At 42.6% G+C, this 12,056-nt stretch overlaps 1 long non-coding RNA gene across 1 annotated transcript; it reads right to left on the reverse strand.

The window, feature by feature from the left end:
- Positions 1-2,326: 2,326 nt before the first annotated feature.
- LOC123185424 (uncharacterized) lies at positions 2,327-4,157 on the reverse strand. The gene is made up of 3 exons (XR_006493380.1): positions 4,057-4,157; positions 2,789-2,852; positions 2,327-2,383 (listed from the first exon to the last, which is right to left on the reverse strand). It is a non-coding gene; the product is annotated as an uncharacterized lncRNA (long non-coding RNA).
- Between the last annotated feature and the right edge of the window lie 7,899 nt (positions 4,158-12,056).

Below are 12,056 nucleotides of genomic sequence, written 5' to 3' on the forward strand. Positions count from 1 at the left end.
TACGGATAAGATCTATGCTCTTAGTATGCCGGGTAGTGAAAACAGAGGATAAAAACTATTGCTACACAGAGCGAAGATTCACAGACTCGTCTAAGGATCTATCATATGAACAAGAAGCAAGCGATGAACACTGGAGAACATGGAAACTCTAGAACAGATCTATGATGAAAAGGATAGAAGACTTACCGGAGCTAAGGAAGAAGAGGAAGGTCGCAGCGGTGCTCTGGTACGTTCAGGGTGACACATCGGCCAAGGTTGGTGCAGAGGTCGACGGCGGTGGCGGAGCTCCGAAGACGGGGCGATGCGAGGAAGATGAAGTAGAAGGGCACGAAGGGGAAAAAGAAATGACCCTTCGGTCCTATTTATAAAGCAAGGGACATGGGTTAGGCGCGAAAATCAAGGATCTGCAAGTTTGGAAACAGAGCTGTCGCCTCGATTATCGCGGATCTATTAAACAAGAAGGTATCACGGATAGTTTCTTTATGATAGATGACGTCACGCCGATTTACATCAATCAGAGAAGATGACATCACGGCGGTTCACCAAACTACAAGAAGATGTTGAAGATGAAGTTTTTGCTAAGGATTGACATGAACCTGTTCAAATCAATCTGGGGCCTAATGTTGGGGATATTACTACTGGGCATAAACCGGCCTATCTGGGCTGGATTAACTTCATCGGTAGTTAAGCATGTTAAAGCCCATGAAGATAGATGAGGGCTCAAGACCCATAATCGGTTGAGAGCCTGTAGCCGTAAACCGGCGTCAATATGTAACTTGTATTGTAAGTTAGAAATAAGTAGAGACCAAACCGGATACATCTATGAGCCGGTGTTGGGACTCTGTAAACCGACAGGCGTCACCCATGTATATAAGGGGACGACCCAGCGGTGGTTCAAGGACGGACAACAACTCGAGACATAGGCGAAGCTTGTTTGCTCCCTAGTCATCGAAACACCCATCAATTCCATCACAACTAGACGTAGGCTTTTACCTTCATCGAAGGGGACGAACTAGTATAAACTCTCTTGTGTCGTTGTGTCCGCTTTAACCCCTTCAAGCTAACCCGTCGCGATGGCTCCACGACTAAGTCCTGTTTCTAGGACATCTGCCGTGACAAAACCACGACACACGCGGTGACCACGCGGCGGGCATGCGAGTTTACGCGCTCTGGAGTTGGGGCGCTCGTCCACCATCCAAACCTCGATGTATCACCACCAAACCATGTATTTATGATTAAATAGATACTTATATACCTAGAAATGATTTTTGTAAAAAATAAAGAGCAAACTATAAGGTAGATGCAGTTCAAAATTGACCCGCTTCCTGCTGAATCAGCAGAAATTTCTCTTTTTCACAAGTGGTGGATCAAAACTTTTGACACAAAACCATTTTGTCAATTATGCATTAAATCACTACAACAGGACCCCCACTATAGCAACGCCTTTTTCCGTATCTACATGTCCATATATGCGTTGCTAGGGTCCTTACCAACGGTTTGGGATGCGTAGCCTTATCCAGTGTTGTTAGCGCATAATGCAAGAGAACAACAGATAAAACGGACTTTTACAACAGCTTTATATGTTGGTGCTTGATGTACATGAATCAAAATCCCATTGCTTGGCAACGGAGAATTTCCAACGTTTAAGTGTTGGTACATATATAGTGTGAATAATAATATTATATATATATATTGCTAGCAATTAAATTAATGCTCCATGTAAAGGCGATAATTATATATTTCAAGTGAATGAAAAATAAGACAATATACTCACGAGAGGAACAAATCATAATATATCAGATCAAAACTGTTGGATTACAATAGTGGATATTACAGGAGGAACATCATCCAAATGTGATGCATAATCTAACAATTTTCTTGACAGCAAAACTTAAACTAAAAATATCAATCTTAACTGAGGAACAACATCCGACAGGAACGTCATCCCTACAACATAACTAAAACTAAATGCATATGTCATCATAATCATCATGAATCGGATCATTGACACCATCGTTGCAGTATAATCGCCACGCTCCCATATACTCATCCATTTATCTTTTGAGTCTACAACCAAGAAAACAAAAATGAACTATTAACACACAATACCTTGACATGATGCAAGTAGTAATATAGGCAAATATTAGTCATGTACAAAGGTTGAAGGCCATGCAATCTTTTCTTTTTATGCAGTATTGCAGTTTTTGCGACTTCATACCAAATTTTCAGTTTGCACTAGTGCCATATTGACATGCACTGCCCAGAATTCATTTCTAATTTCAGGACAATCAAGTTTAAATTTAGGATCAGAACTTACCATTGTATCTAGAGCTACACCCTTGTTATGATTTTTCGGGCTCTTCAAGAATACTTCAGTTCCTGCCTGTTAGAAAAATTAAAAGTTGCCATATGAGAAGACAGAAACAAAACAGGGGGACATATGAAATGAATTTGACCACAACAGATAGCTTATTGGCATCCATCCAACTCAGGGAACCACTTCGAGCACTCTTACAGCATGCATTAGCACCTTATGTTGTTTTTGTGGTCTGGACAACAGACTGATAGCAAAGAAGAAGTAATAAACAACTAAAACAAGCCATTATAGTCTGAACAAAAAAATTATGTGATCATGAAAGGATACCGCTTGTTTGCAAAGAAGTTTTTTCTCCTAACATGCACTAACATTCTTGTTTTTAACAACATTCTGATAGCAAGACGACCAATATATACATAACCATTGGAGCAACATATTTTGAACATATTGTATATGGTAATGGAAATATACCTTATGTGCAGCAGAATATATTTCCCTTCGTCGTGCACTGAAATTCTTGTCCATTACATATGTGCTGCAACATGACAATGAGCAAAAGTTTAAATAAATTATGTAAAAGACAATATTCTGTGGCCCTACTCGACCTTATGACAGTCATCCCCACAGATGTGAAGACGTTTAATTCAGATTTCAGCTCAAACAATCATATTTTGAAGTAATTTCTGCCCCTACAATCAACAAAAATAAGTCTGACCACATTTATTCCTTATCAAATCAAAATAGCAACTCATTCAATACTGAGTAGGTACTAGGAATACATCAAGCTATTCCTATTTCATAGTGAAACGATGAACTAAGACATGAAACCGTTACTCTGAAATGTAAATTTGCAAGGGGTCCATTATTTTGTTCATCGGGTGTATAAGAAAAACAACAAGTAACAAAATGAAACTCCATATAGCAGCTCTTTCGATGACCCCATGCTTTTTAGTTCTTTTCTATGCTGGGAACATTACTATGAATAAATTGCAGTTATCTTTCAATACTAGTAGTTTAATTGTTGATCTATTTCAATTGCTTAGGGAAGATGAACTTGTACTTGTGTGGTATGATTCTTAACTTGGTGTTTGCAGGGGGGAACACATGTTCAGGTATAACACTATCCACGGATAGTAAGAGGATCATAAGCTCAAGGACGCCCAAGTTCATTCCCTTTGGTGTTAAGGAGGTTTCGTTCATGCACAAACATTATAGCTAGGCTGATGAGATGTTATTTTCAGGTTGGAACCATGAGGAGATCCCATGGGCCAAGGCTGAGTGTGTTGTAGAGTATACATGTGTTTTCACTATCGTGCACATGGTTCCTCACTAACATTTATTTTCAGAACAAGTGTGTGGTTTTGTAGACTGGACTTGTAGTTGTGCTGCTACAGATCATGTTCTGATATTCATTATAAAATTAACATTTTATTAGGGCCCCACTAGTCGACAAGATACTTACTACAATTTTTCCATAGGTACGACCAAGATAACACTTCTTCTAGTCACTCCATCGTTAATTTTTTACAAATGACACCCCAGCCAGAATATAGTATGATAGCAATAAGAAAATAAAAAGGTCACAAACGTCTGCACACACACGAAGAAAGAAAGAAACTGTGCTAGGTGTTCAACCACAAAATGTTAGGCAAGAACTAACCCAATTGTACTACCCAACTAGAATAGGATAGTCCGAATTGGAGTACCATAAAGAAAGTCTATAAAGAGATTGAACTCACCAAGGTAGTAATGGTGCAGAACTACATTGAAATATTGCACGCGTCCACACCTGAAACCTTAACAGTTACTAGATTTAAGCCACCTCTTATGTTTAGTAAACCTACGAACACCAAAACAAACAGGCGTCAGGGCACTATAATGAATAAAACCTAAAAGGCTAATATCAATCAAGTAGGGAAGGTGTAACCTTATAGAAGAAGAATCAGAAACAACCCCCTCTATCTGAAGGCTCCCAATATTCTAAACTAGTAACAGAGGACAGCTATCAAACACTTGGTGTGCACTATCAAATTCACATAAGAGAAGAGTAATTAGAAAGCATAGAAGGGACAGATCTGAACCAAGCGGGGAGGAGGCAAAATCCTCAAGTCGTACTAGTATTTACCTTGTGTGTCTATGAATCAGGGGTGGGGACTGATCTGCTTTCCGTCCCAGTTGGTGAACAAGACATGCCCCTTGTGCCCTCGACCTCAATGAATCGGCGGGGTGAGCTACGAGGTTCAGGAGGGAGGGCAGGCCATGATCGATCTCCTCAAGGTAGGGATCCTACGAGACGAGGAAGGGGACTGTGTTGATATGGGCGACGGGAGGGGGAGGTTTCCTATTTTGATGGCGCAGTTACCTCATCGTGATGCCTAATTTTGGTCTGTGTTCTTGATTTGTATGGCAGGTGGGGCCATGGTAATAAGAGAGCGTACTTATATTTTCTATTGACCAAAATTAGTCGCTATTGTGGGAGAGAATGGAGGGAAAGGAAAATTTTGATGCCAAATCAGAAAAGAATACAAGTAGTAAAAATTTCAAGCGAAACAATTTATAAATTTTGTTATTATCAGATCTAGCCCTTGACACGCACATGTACATATATTTGTGCCAAACACAATGTGCTTCTTCTATGTTTGTAAAAACTCAATGCAAGATGGGTGAAGTAATATTGATTTTTGTTGCTCAAACCGGGCCTAATAGGACGTGACCTGTCGCTCGCGGCATTTTTGCTCAACTTCCTCCGTCGTCGCATGCAGGGCACCGTCAACCGCGGACACCACCCCGTCCCACCGCCCTTCCCTTGCCCTTGTTGGCGATGAGGGCAGCGGCGCGCAGCCACTAGCCCAAGATGATCATGACTAGTTAGCCGTCGGGGCGGCATCGGTGCCGCGCGGACATCTTCATGATGGTCTTCAACTAGTAGATGGTATAGGCCTCCACCAGTGCGGCGTTTGCAAGGACCTAGTCTGGCGCAACGTCTAACAATGCGAACACAGAACGGTGATGTGCATTGCGCCACGTCATGAAACTCGGCTGCCGTTAGAGCATTGCGGCAACATTCTCCCACGGCCGCGTCTGAGCTACGGCACGAGGTGCCCGTGTGCGTTCGTGAGCTCCAGGTATGGATCCAGCTTCACAGCGACCGAGCATCGATAGGGCGACAATCCGTGATGACGCGGGGAAGGCAGTGGCGAGGGCGGCGCGAATTGCGGTCACGGAGGGAGCTCGAACTCTCACTAAAACTCCTCGTCCATTGTGGCAGTGTAGGCAAGGAGGGGTGACTGCTGCTACTCTTGGTCATCCAAGGAGAGCACAACCTCCTTCTTCGATGACGTAGAGGAGAACGATGGGACAAAAGACCACACATGGCGGTGCCACGATCTGAAGGAAGATCTTCCGCCGGCGCCGAGAACAATCCGACAGAGCCTGACTAGCCTATCTTGCCGGTCTAGGATAGGATCGGATTGGAGCCTATGGTTGTGGGGAGAGGAGCAAAGATGAGATAAAGATGGGGTTGCTCGATGCTGGATCCCTACTTAATTAGCCCGGGCAGGCGGATTGTTCCGACCGACATCAAGGCCGTCGAGTCGTGTCCATTCTGGGGTGGCTGGCCGACATCGATATGCGGGAGTAGTTCCTAGAGCGGTTCATGCAGGAGAGTGTTTTGTTGGAACTGCGTACATTAGCACGAGTCTAGACGCCCGCAAACTTCCCCCAGGTTTGGTTCCAGTTCAAGGGAATTCTGGTTCGCAGACTTAACTGTATATGTGTGTTTTAATACCTGTAATATATTATAATAAAAAGGTATAAAATCATTCTTATTTTTTGTCATGCCTTATTATTTTTTACCTCGTAATATTTCCCTACCGCTAAAAAATATGCCTACAATTCATAGTCTAATGCTGCTTACTTTTACTTTTTATTTCAATTTACGCCTACTACAAAAAAAATCTATTTATGCCTGGGGTATGAAATTTGTCGTAGAGCAGTTCATGCGGAAGAGTGTTCTGGCGGGACTGCGTACATTAGCACAGGTCCGGACGCCCACAAGCATCCCCCAACTTTGATTCCAATTCAAGGGGATTTTGACTTGCAGAATTAATCGTCTATGTGCGTTTTAATACCTTTAATATATTATAATAAAAAATCATTCTTATTTTCTGTCATGCCTCATAGTCCAATGATGTTTAATTTTGTCTTTTATTTCAATTTATGCCTGCTATGAAAATAAATAAATGCCTGCGATATGAAATTTTGTCTGAAGACAACCATGAAGAAGTTCGAACTTGGCCCTACTAGAATGGACACAAGGAAATCACCAACAAGATAGACTAGTGTTTACGTATGCTTATGGCTACAACATTTATTTATTTCTTGTTTTTTAGGGGAACTTGTTGGATCGAAGGGAGAAAAGAACTCGGCCCTACAGCAACGTGTTCAACTTGCCTTTCTCTTGAAGCCCATCTCTTATCCCGGGTGGACCTGCGGGTAAGCTGTTATTGGGCTTATTTTCCATCCAATCCCATTTCTTATTTATTCTCGCTCAACTTGCCTTTCTTGCCTCCTGTTTTTCTTCTCTTGGATGTGTTGTGCTTCTGATTGAAGGAAAAAACAGGCCAACGGTTAACACGATTTTGAAAAGTTCATAGAATTCCAAAAAAATTCACAATTTTCTAAACAAATTATGAAATTAAAAAAAGCTCATTGATTTAAAATAATGTTCATGAATTTTAAAAAAGTTCACGGATTTGGAAAAAGTTAGCAGAAAAAACCATATATTTGATAAAATTTTAGAAATTTGACAAAAATGAAAATTTTCATCAATTTTAAAAAATCTCATCGATTTCAAAAAAATTACATTGAATTTGTAAAAAAAGTCCATCGAATTTGGGAAAAAGTTCATCAATTTTCAAGAAAATGTCTCAAATTTGAAATGAGTTCATAAATTTTGAAAAAAAGTTCAACAATTTAGAAGGAAATCTCAATTTTGAAAAAAGTTCATCGATGTTAAAAAAATCATGCATTTTGGAAAAAAATAGAAATAGAAAAAAACAAAAGAAAAAACAAACTAAAGTGGTCCAGAAAAAACCCGGCCAGGGAAGCTTCCCAAAACCCGGGGCTTCCCCGAACTAAAGAAAGAATAAAATGGGAAAATGAAGTTAGTAGGCACAAGCATTTAGATGTCCTATTGGTTACTGGGTTTGTCTTTGAAAGAAGATGTCTAGAGTTCAATCCCACTGCCACTCATAATTTTTTGCTGTTTAAGCAGATATTTTTGCCACCACATTCATTATGTGTGTCGGCGTGTCTAATTTTTATTTTTAATTATGTAAATTTGCAGCCTTATAAATTACATAATATAGAACACATACATGGCAACATATAAGATCTGTTGCAATCTATGTATGACATTATGGTCATGAGATGTAAGTCTACAACGCATATGTTGCAACGCTTACATGCATATCTCTTGTGAATTTTGCAACCTGTAGTCAAAATGTTGTAGAATATATGTTGCTTTATAGGGGGTATCCTTGTAGTGAATATGGCCTAATATTTAAAAAAAATGATTTGGTCCAATTTGGAAACAAATATATGGTAGGTCCTTCACAAAAAAACTCATTTCGGGCATTCAAAAAATGGAAAATGAATTTTCCGTGCAAATAAAATGAAAACTCCCTTAGGAAACATTGTTTGGAATTCCAAGATGCACCCTTGTGCACAATATGAGATCATTTGAACCAACTATGCCATGAATGTGGCCATAAGATTGATCATTTGGCTTGAAAGCCATGAATCTTCACACATGATAGCTCATTTTTTAGAACACTTTTTAAAAATAATTGCCGTATTACAAGTATTATTTTTCCTGGAAACTTGGTCACATATAATGACACAATGCGAAGGTTTTCCAATTTTTGGATTTTTTTGAATTTTTTATGCCCGTTTCGAAATGCGATCAAAACGGCAGGTTTGACCGTTCCAAGCTAGTAGTTGAATCTTGGAAAACTTTTGATGTTTCTCTGATTAAATAGATACTTATGTACCTAGAAAAGATTTTTTGAAAAAATAAAGAGCAAACTATGAGGACGCTGCAGTTCAAATTTGACCCGCTTCCTACTGAATGAGCGGAAATTTGTCTTTTTCATGAGAGGCGGATCAAAATTTTTGACACCCAATATTTGGTCAATTGTGCATTAAATATGTCCTAGTGTTTTATAAAATTGATTTGGTACAATGTTGCAACAAATATATGGTAGGTCCTTCACAAAAAAGTCATTTTGGGCACTCGAAAAATGATTAAAAATAGCTAGAAAGATCATAAATGCATAGAAATTGGTCCTTATCGATAAAATGTGGTCTAACTCTGGTGAAAATTTGTGTGGTGCCATTTTGAAAAATATTTTTGATAGCTACTTCACAAAATCCCTCTATTTTTAGTACTTCGATACTTTTTTGAATCACTGGTTTTTTGAACCAATCAGGACTCTTCCCACGGATCGATGACATGGGCCCATCCATCCATCCATCTCTCCATCCCACATCCATCCATCCATCTATCCAGAAAAAAGAAAATAAAATGAAAAAGAGATACCCCCCACCCGCAGCCAAACCCTAGGTCAGATCCCATCGACTCCCCCCCATCGCACCCCTCCTCTCCTCGCAGCCGCCGCCACCTCCTCGCCGACTCCCCCCATAACACAATGAGAAGGTTTTCTATTTTATTTTTGAATTTCTCAGGTCATAAAATAGCTGACATGATTTTAACACATTATTTTTTAGGCAACTATGAACAATTTAGATGGTCATAGCATCATACTGCATTCTGATTGGTCCGTAGACGTTTCACGCGGATCGTGTATCATGCACCATCGGATGCTCGTGGATCCAACGGCTGTCCTCAACCCTTCCACACCAACCCCGAAACCCTAGATGGTCATTTTCCATCCACCCCCGCCTCCTTTCTTTCCCACATCCATCCATCTCCTCGCTGTCTCGCCCGACGGAGAGAGAGAGAGAGAGAGCTGCCTCCTCCCTTCCAGATCGCCGCTGGCACCTCCCTCCGGCGGAGCTGGCTGCCGTCCATGGTCTCCTGCACGCCCTACTCCTCTCACCCCTCCCCTTCCCCCACCCAACCAAACTGCACGTCCATGGCCACATCCCTTCTCGATCTCGTCGGGAACGAGGCCACCTGCAACCACCGGCCTCCATCGATCCAACCATCCATCCATGCCAGTGGTAGCACTCCCACCGCCCGTGCTCCTTCCCTAGTAGCGCACCCCGACGCCTCCTTTTCCCCACACAACCCGCGAGGCACCGGCCTCCTCTTCTTCGCGCCTCCCGAGCAGCGACCAGGAGCCCGAGCTCCATCTTCTACGCCCGCGTCCGAGCGAGAGGAGCTCGCTGCTCGAGCATGCACAAGACCCATGGCGCCCTCCCGAGCTCCTCCCGTGCGTCCCTTCACTCATTCTCGTTGCCCTCCGTCTTCATCGCAGCACCACAGGACCAACAGCTCCACCGCGCATGCCCGCCGGCGGCAAGAGTCCTAGGCGAGTGAGCCAAGCCTCTCCCTTGCCTTCTCCTTTTCCCGTGCTCCCTTTCTTCTCTTCCCTCGCTAACCTCCTGCTCTCTCTGTCCTTTTCTCGTTATGACAGCCAACACCATGGATGGAGTCTGTCCAAGATCTCGCCGCTCAGACCCGCTTCCTTTGACCACCCAAGCCTCTGACCAGCCTCGTCGCGTGGACCTTCTCCCCCACCTAGCAGATCCGGCCTCTCCTGCCCGTTGACCGCGCCGCCGGAGCCCTGCATCGCCCCTCACTGGTTCTTACTTTGATGCCCACCTATGTAACATTTTTCACTCGCTCTACTTGTTTTGATGTGGAGATGTGAGGAGTTCGTAGTTTCTTTGTGTGCTTGGCCGATGGGGTTGTTTTTGGCTCTGTTTGGTCTGTGCTAGATAATAGTCTGAAGCATGAAGGCGATAGGAACCATGTGTGTGTGTGTGCGTGTGTGTGTGTAGAACCTTGAGGTTGCAGGCTCTCCTGGCTAAATGAATGGATTCTAGTGGTTAACTGGCAAACTGAAACATTCGTGAATTTAGTTGCGAAATTGGTAGGCAGACTGATGTCTTTGCTGTAAAGATTGATTTACTGTAAACTGCTTTGTTTATCTTATTTCGATAGTTTCTGAACTTCATATTAATTGAGGCTTTAAACCAAGAATTTGTTTCTGTATCTTTTAAGTCCTTAGAACTCCTAAGAAAATTAAATGAAGTTTTCTGGCGTGCCTTGCAATAGCTGGAAACAATCGAGTCATGTTGATGTTGTCAGGCTTGGTAGATTCAGTTTGGCATGGATTCGGATCAAGTTTAGATTTTGAGATAGGTTTGTTTTTGGGATTTTGCTGCTGGTGCTGTACAAATGATGCTTGCCATTTTTGCCTCTAGAGTCGGTAAACACTCTGTAAACAACTGACAAGAACAACAGATGTTCACGCTGTCAGCGTGTCGCCTTGGAGATTTGACCTGTGATATTACTAATGCCCATCCTCTGTCCGTCTGCAGCCATGATATTCCCCTCCCTCATGCAACTGGAGCACGGGATGAGCGACTCTGACGACTGGAGGCAGAGGGCGGCGTGCTCGGAGAGGTACAGGAGGAGAGACAAGCCGGAGGACAGCAAGAGGCCCATCTCCGAGATCGACGCCGAGATAGAGGAGGAGTGCAGGATCTGCATGGAGCTCAACAGCAGGGTCGTGCTGCGCAACTGCAGCCACGACATGTGCATCAAGTGCTACCATCAATGGTGAGCGAGAACAAGAACCTGCCCCCCCTCACATTATCATTTGTTTTTCAATTTTTCTGCCATGTTTAGTTCAGTTCAGTTCACTTCAACCAGAGCAAGCATGTTTGGTCCTTGGTTTAGTGCGAGCTTCAGAGGTCTCCAAGACAATTCATTCTGGTGTTCTTAATAAGTGCTTTAGATGGCAATATTACCCATGTTAACATTACTCATGTTATGATGTCCAATGGCCTGGCAAATGCATTGCGCTGTCCGTGATAGCATCTGTTTGTGTAATAGGATATGCTCATCCATGTTGCTGCACCATTTTTGCTTAATTTCTTACCATTATATGACAATTAAAAATTCAGAATGGAATTGGGATGGACGAGTCTTACTGATACACCCCTTGGTCAATATTTGTCTTTGGGAGCCATGACAATGCTAATGTCCTGTTCTTTTCAGCCTGCCTATGTACAATTTCTTCTTGATATGCTTCACTTTTAAACGGTATAGTACATGGTAAAATGGAATCGGGATGGTTATGTCCTGGTTGTCATGAGAATATGTTACTGCTGCTTTTGTTATTTATCGCCTTTCCTATGTACAGTTTATCCCTGGTATGCTTCCCTGTTACTATTATATCATCATGGCTCAGCTAACATCTCATTGTGCTCTTTTTCATTTCAGAAGTCAGCCTCCGGCCATGGCGGATCTGCAGACGCCGCTGGTGCGACCAAAGAGGAAGAAGGTTATGGTGGACTACCTGCTACGGTTTGCTTAGCTCGTGCGGATGGGAGACGGATGCCCGCACAGATCCGGCGTCTCCGACCTCAGCATCCACAAGGAGGAGCGACGACAATTACATACCCAACCATGGGGCAGCAGCAATCCATGGTTGAGCCTCCCTCTACCTCTCTCACATTCCCTGATTTTGCTGCTGCTCTAGAT

The sequence above is a fragment of the Triticum aestivum genome, chromosome 2A, assembly GCF_018294505.1.
Source record: "Triticum aestivum cultivar Chinese Spring chromosome 2A, IWGSC CS RefSeq v2.1, whole genome shotgun sequence".
Classification (NCBI taxonomy): Eukaryota; Viridiplantae; Streptophyta; class Magnoliopsida; order Poales; family Poaceae; genus Triticum; species Triticum aestivum.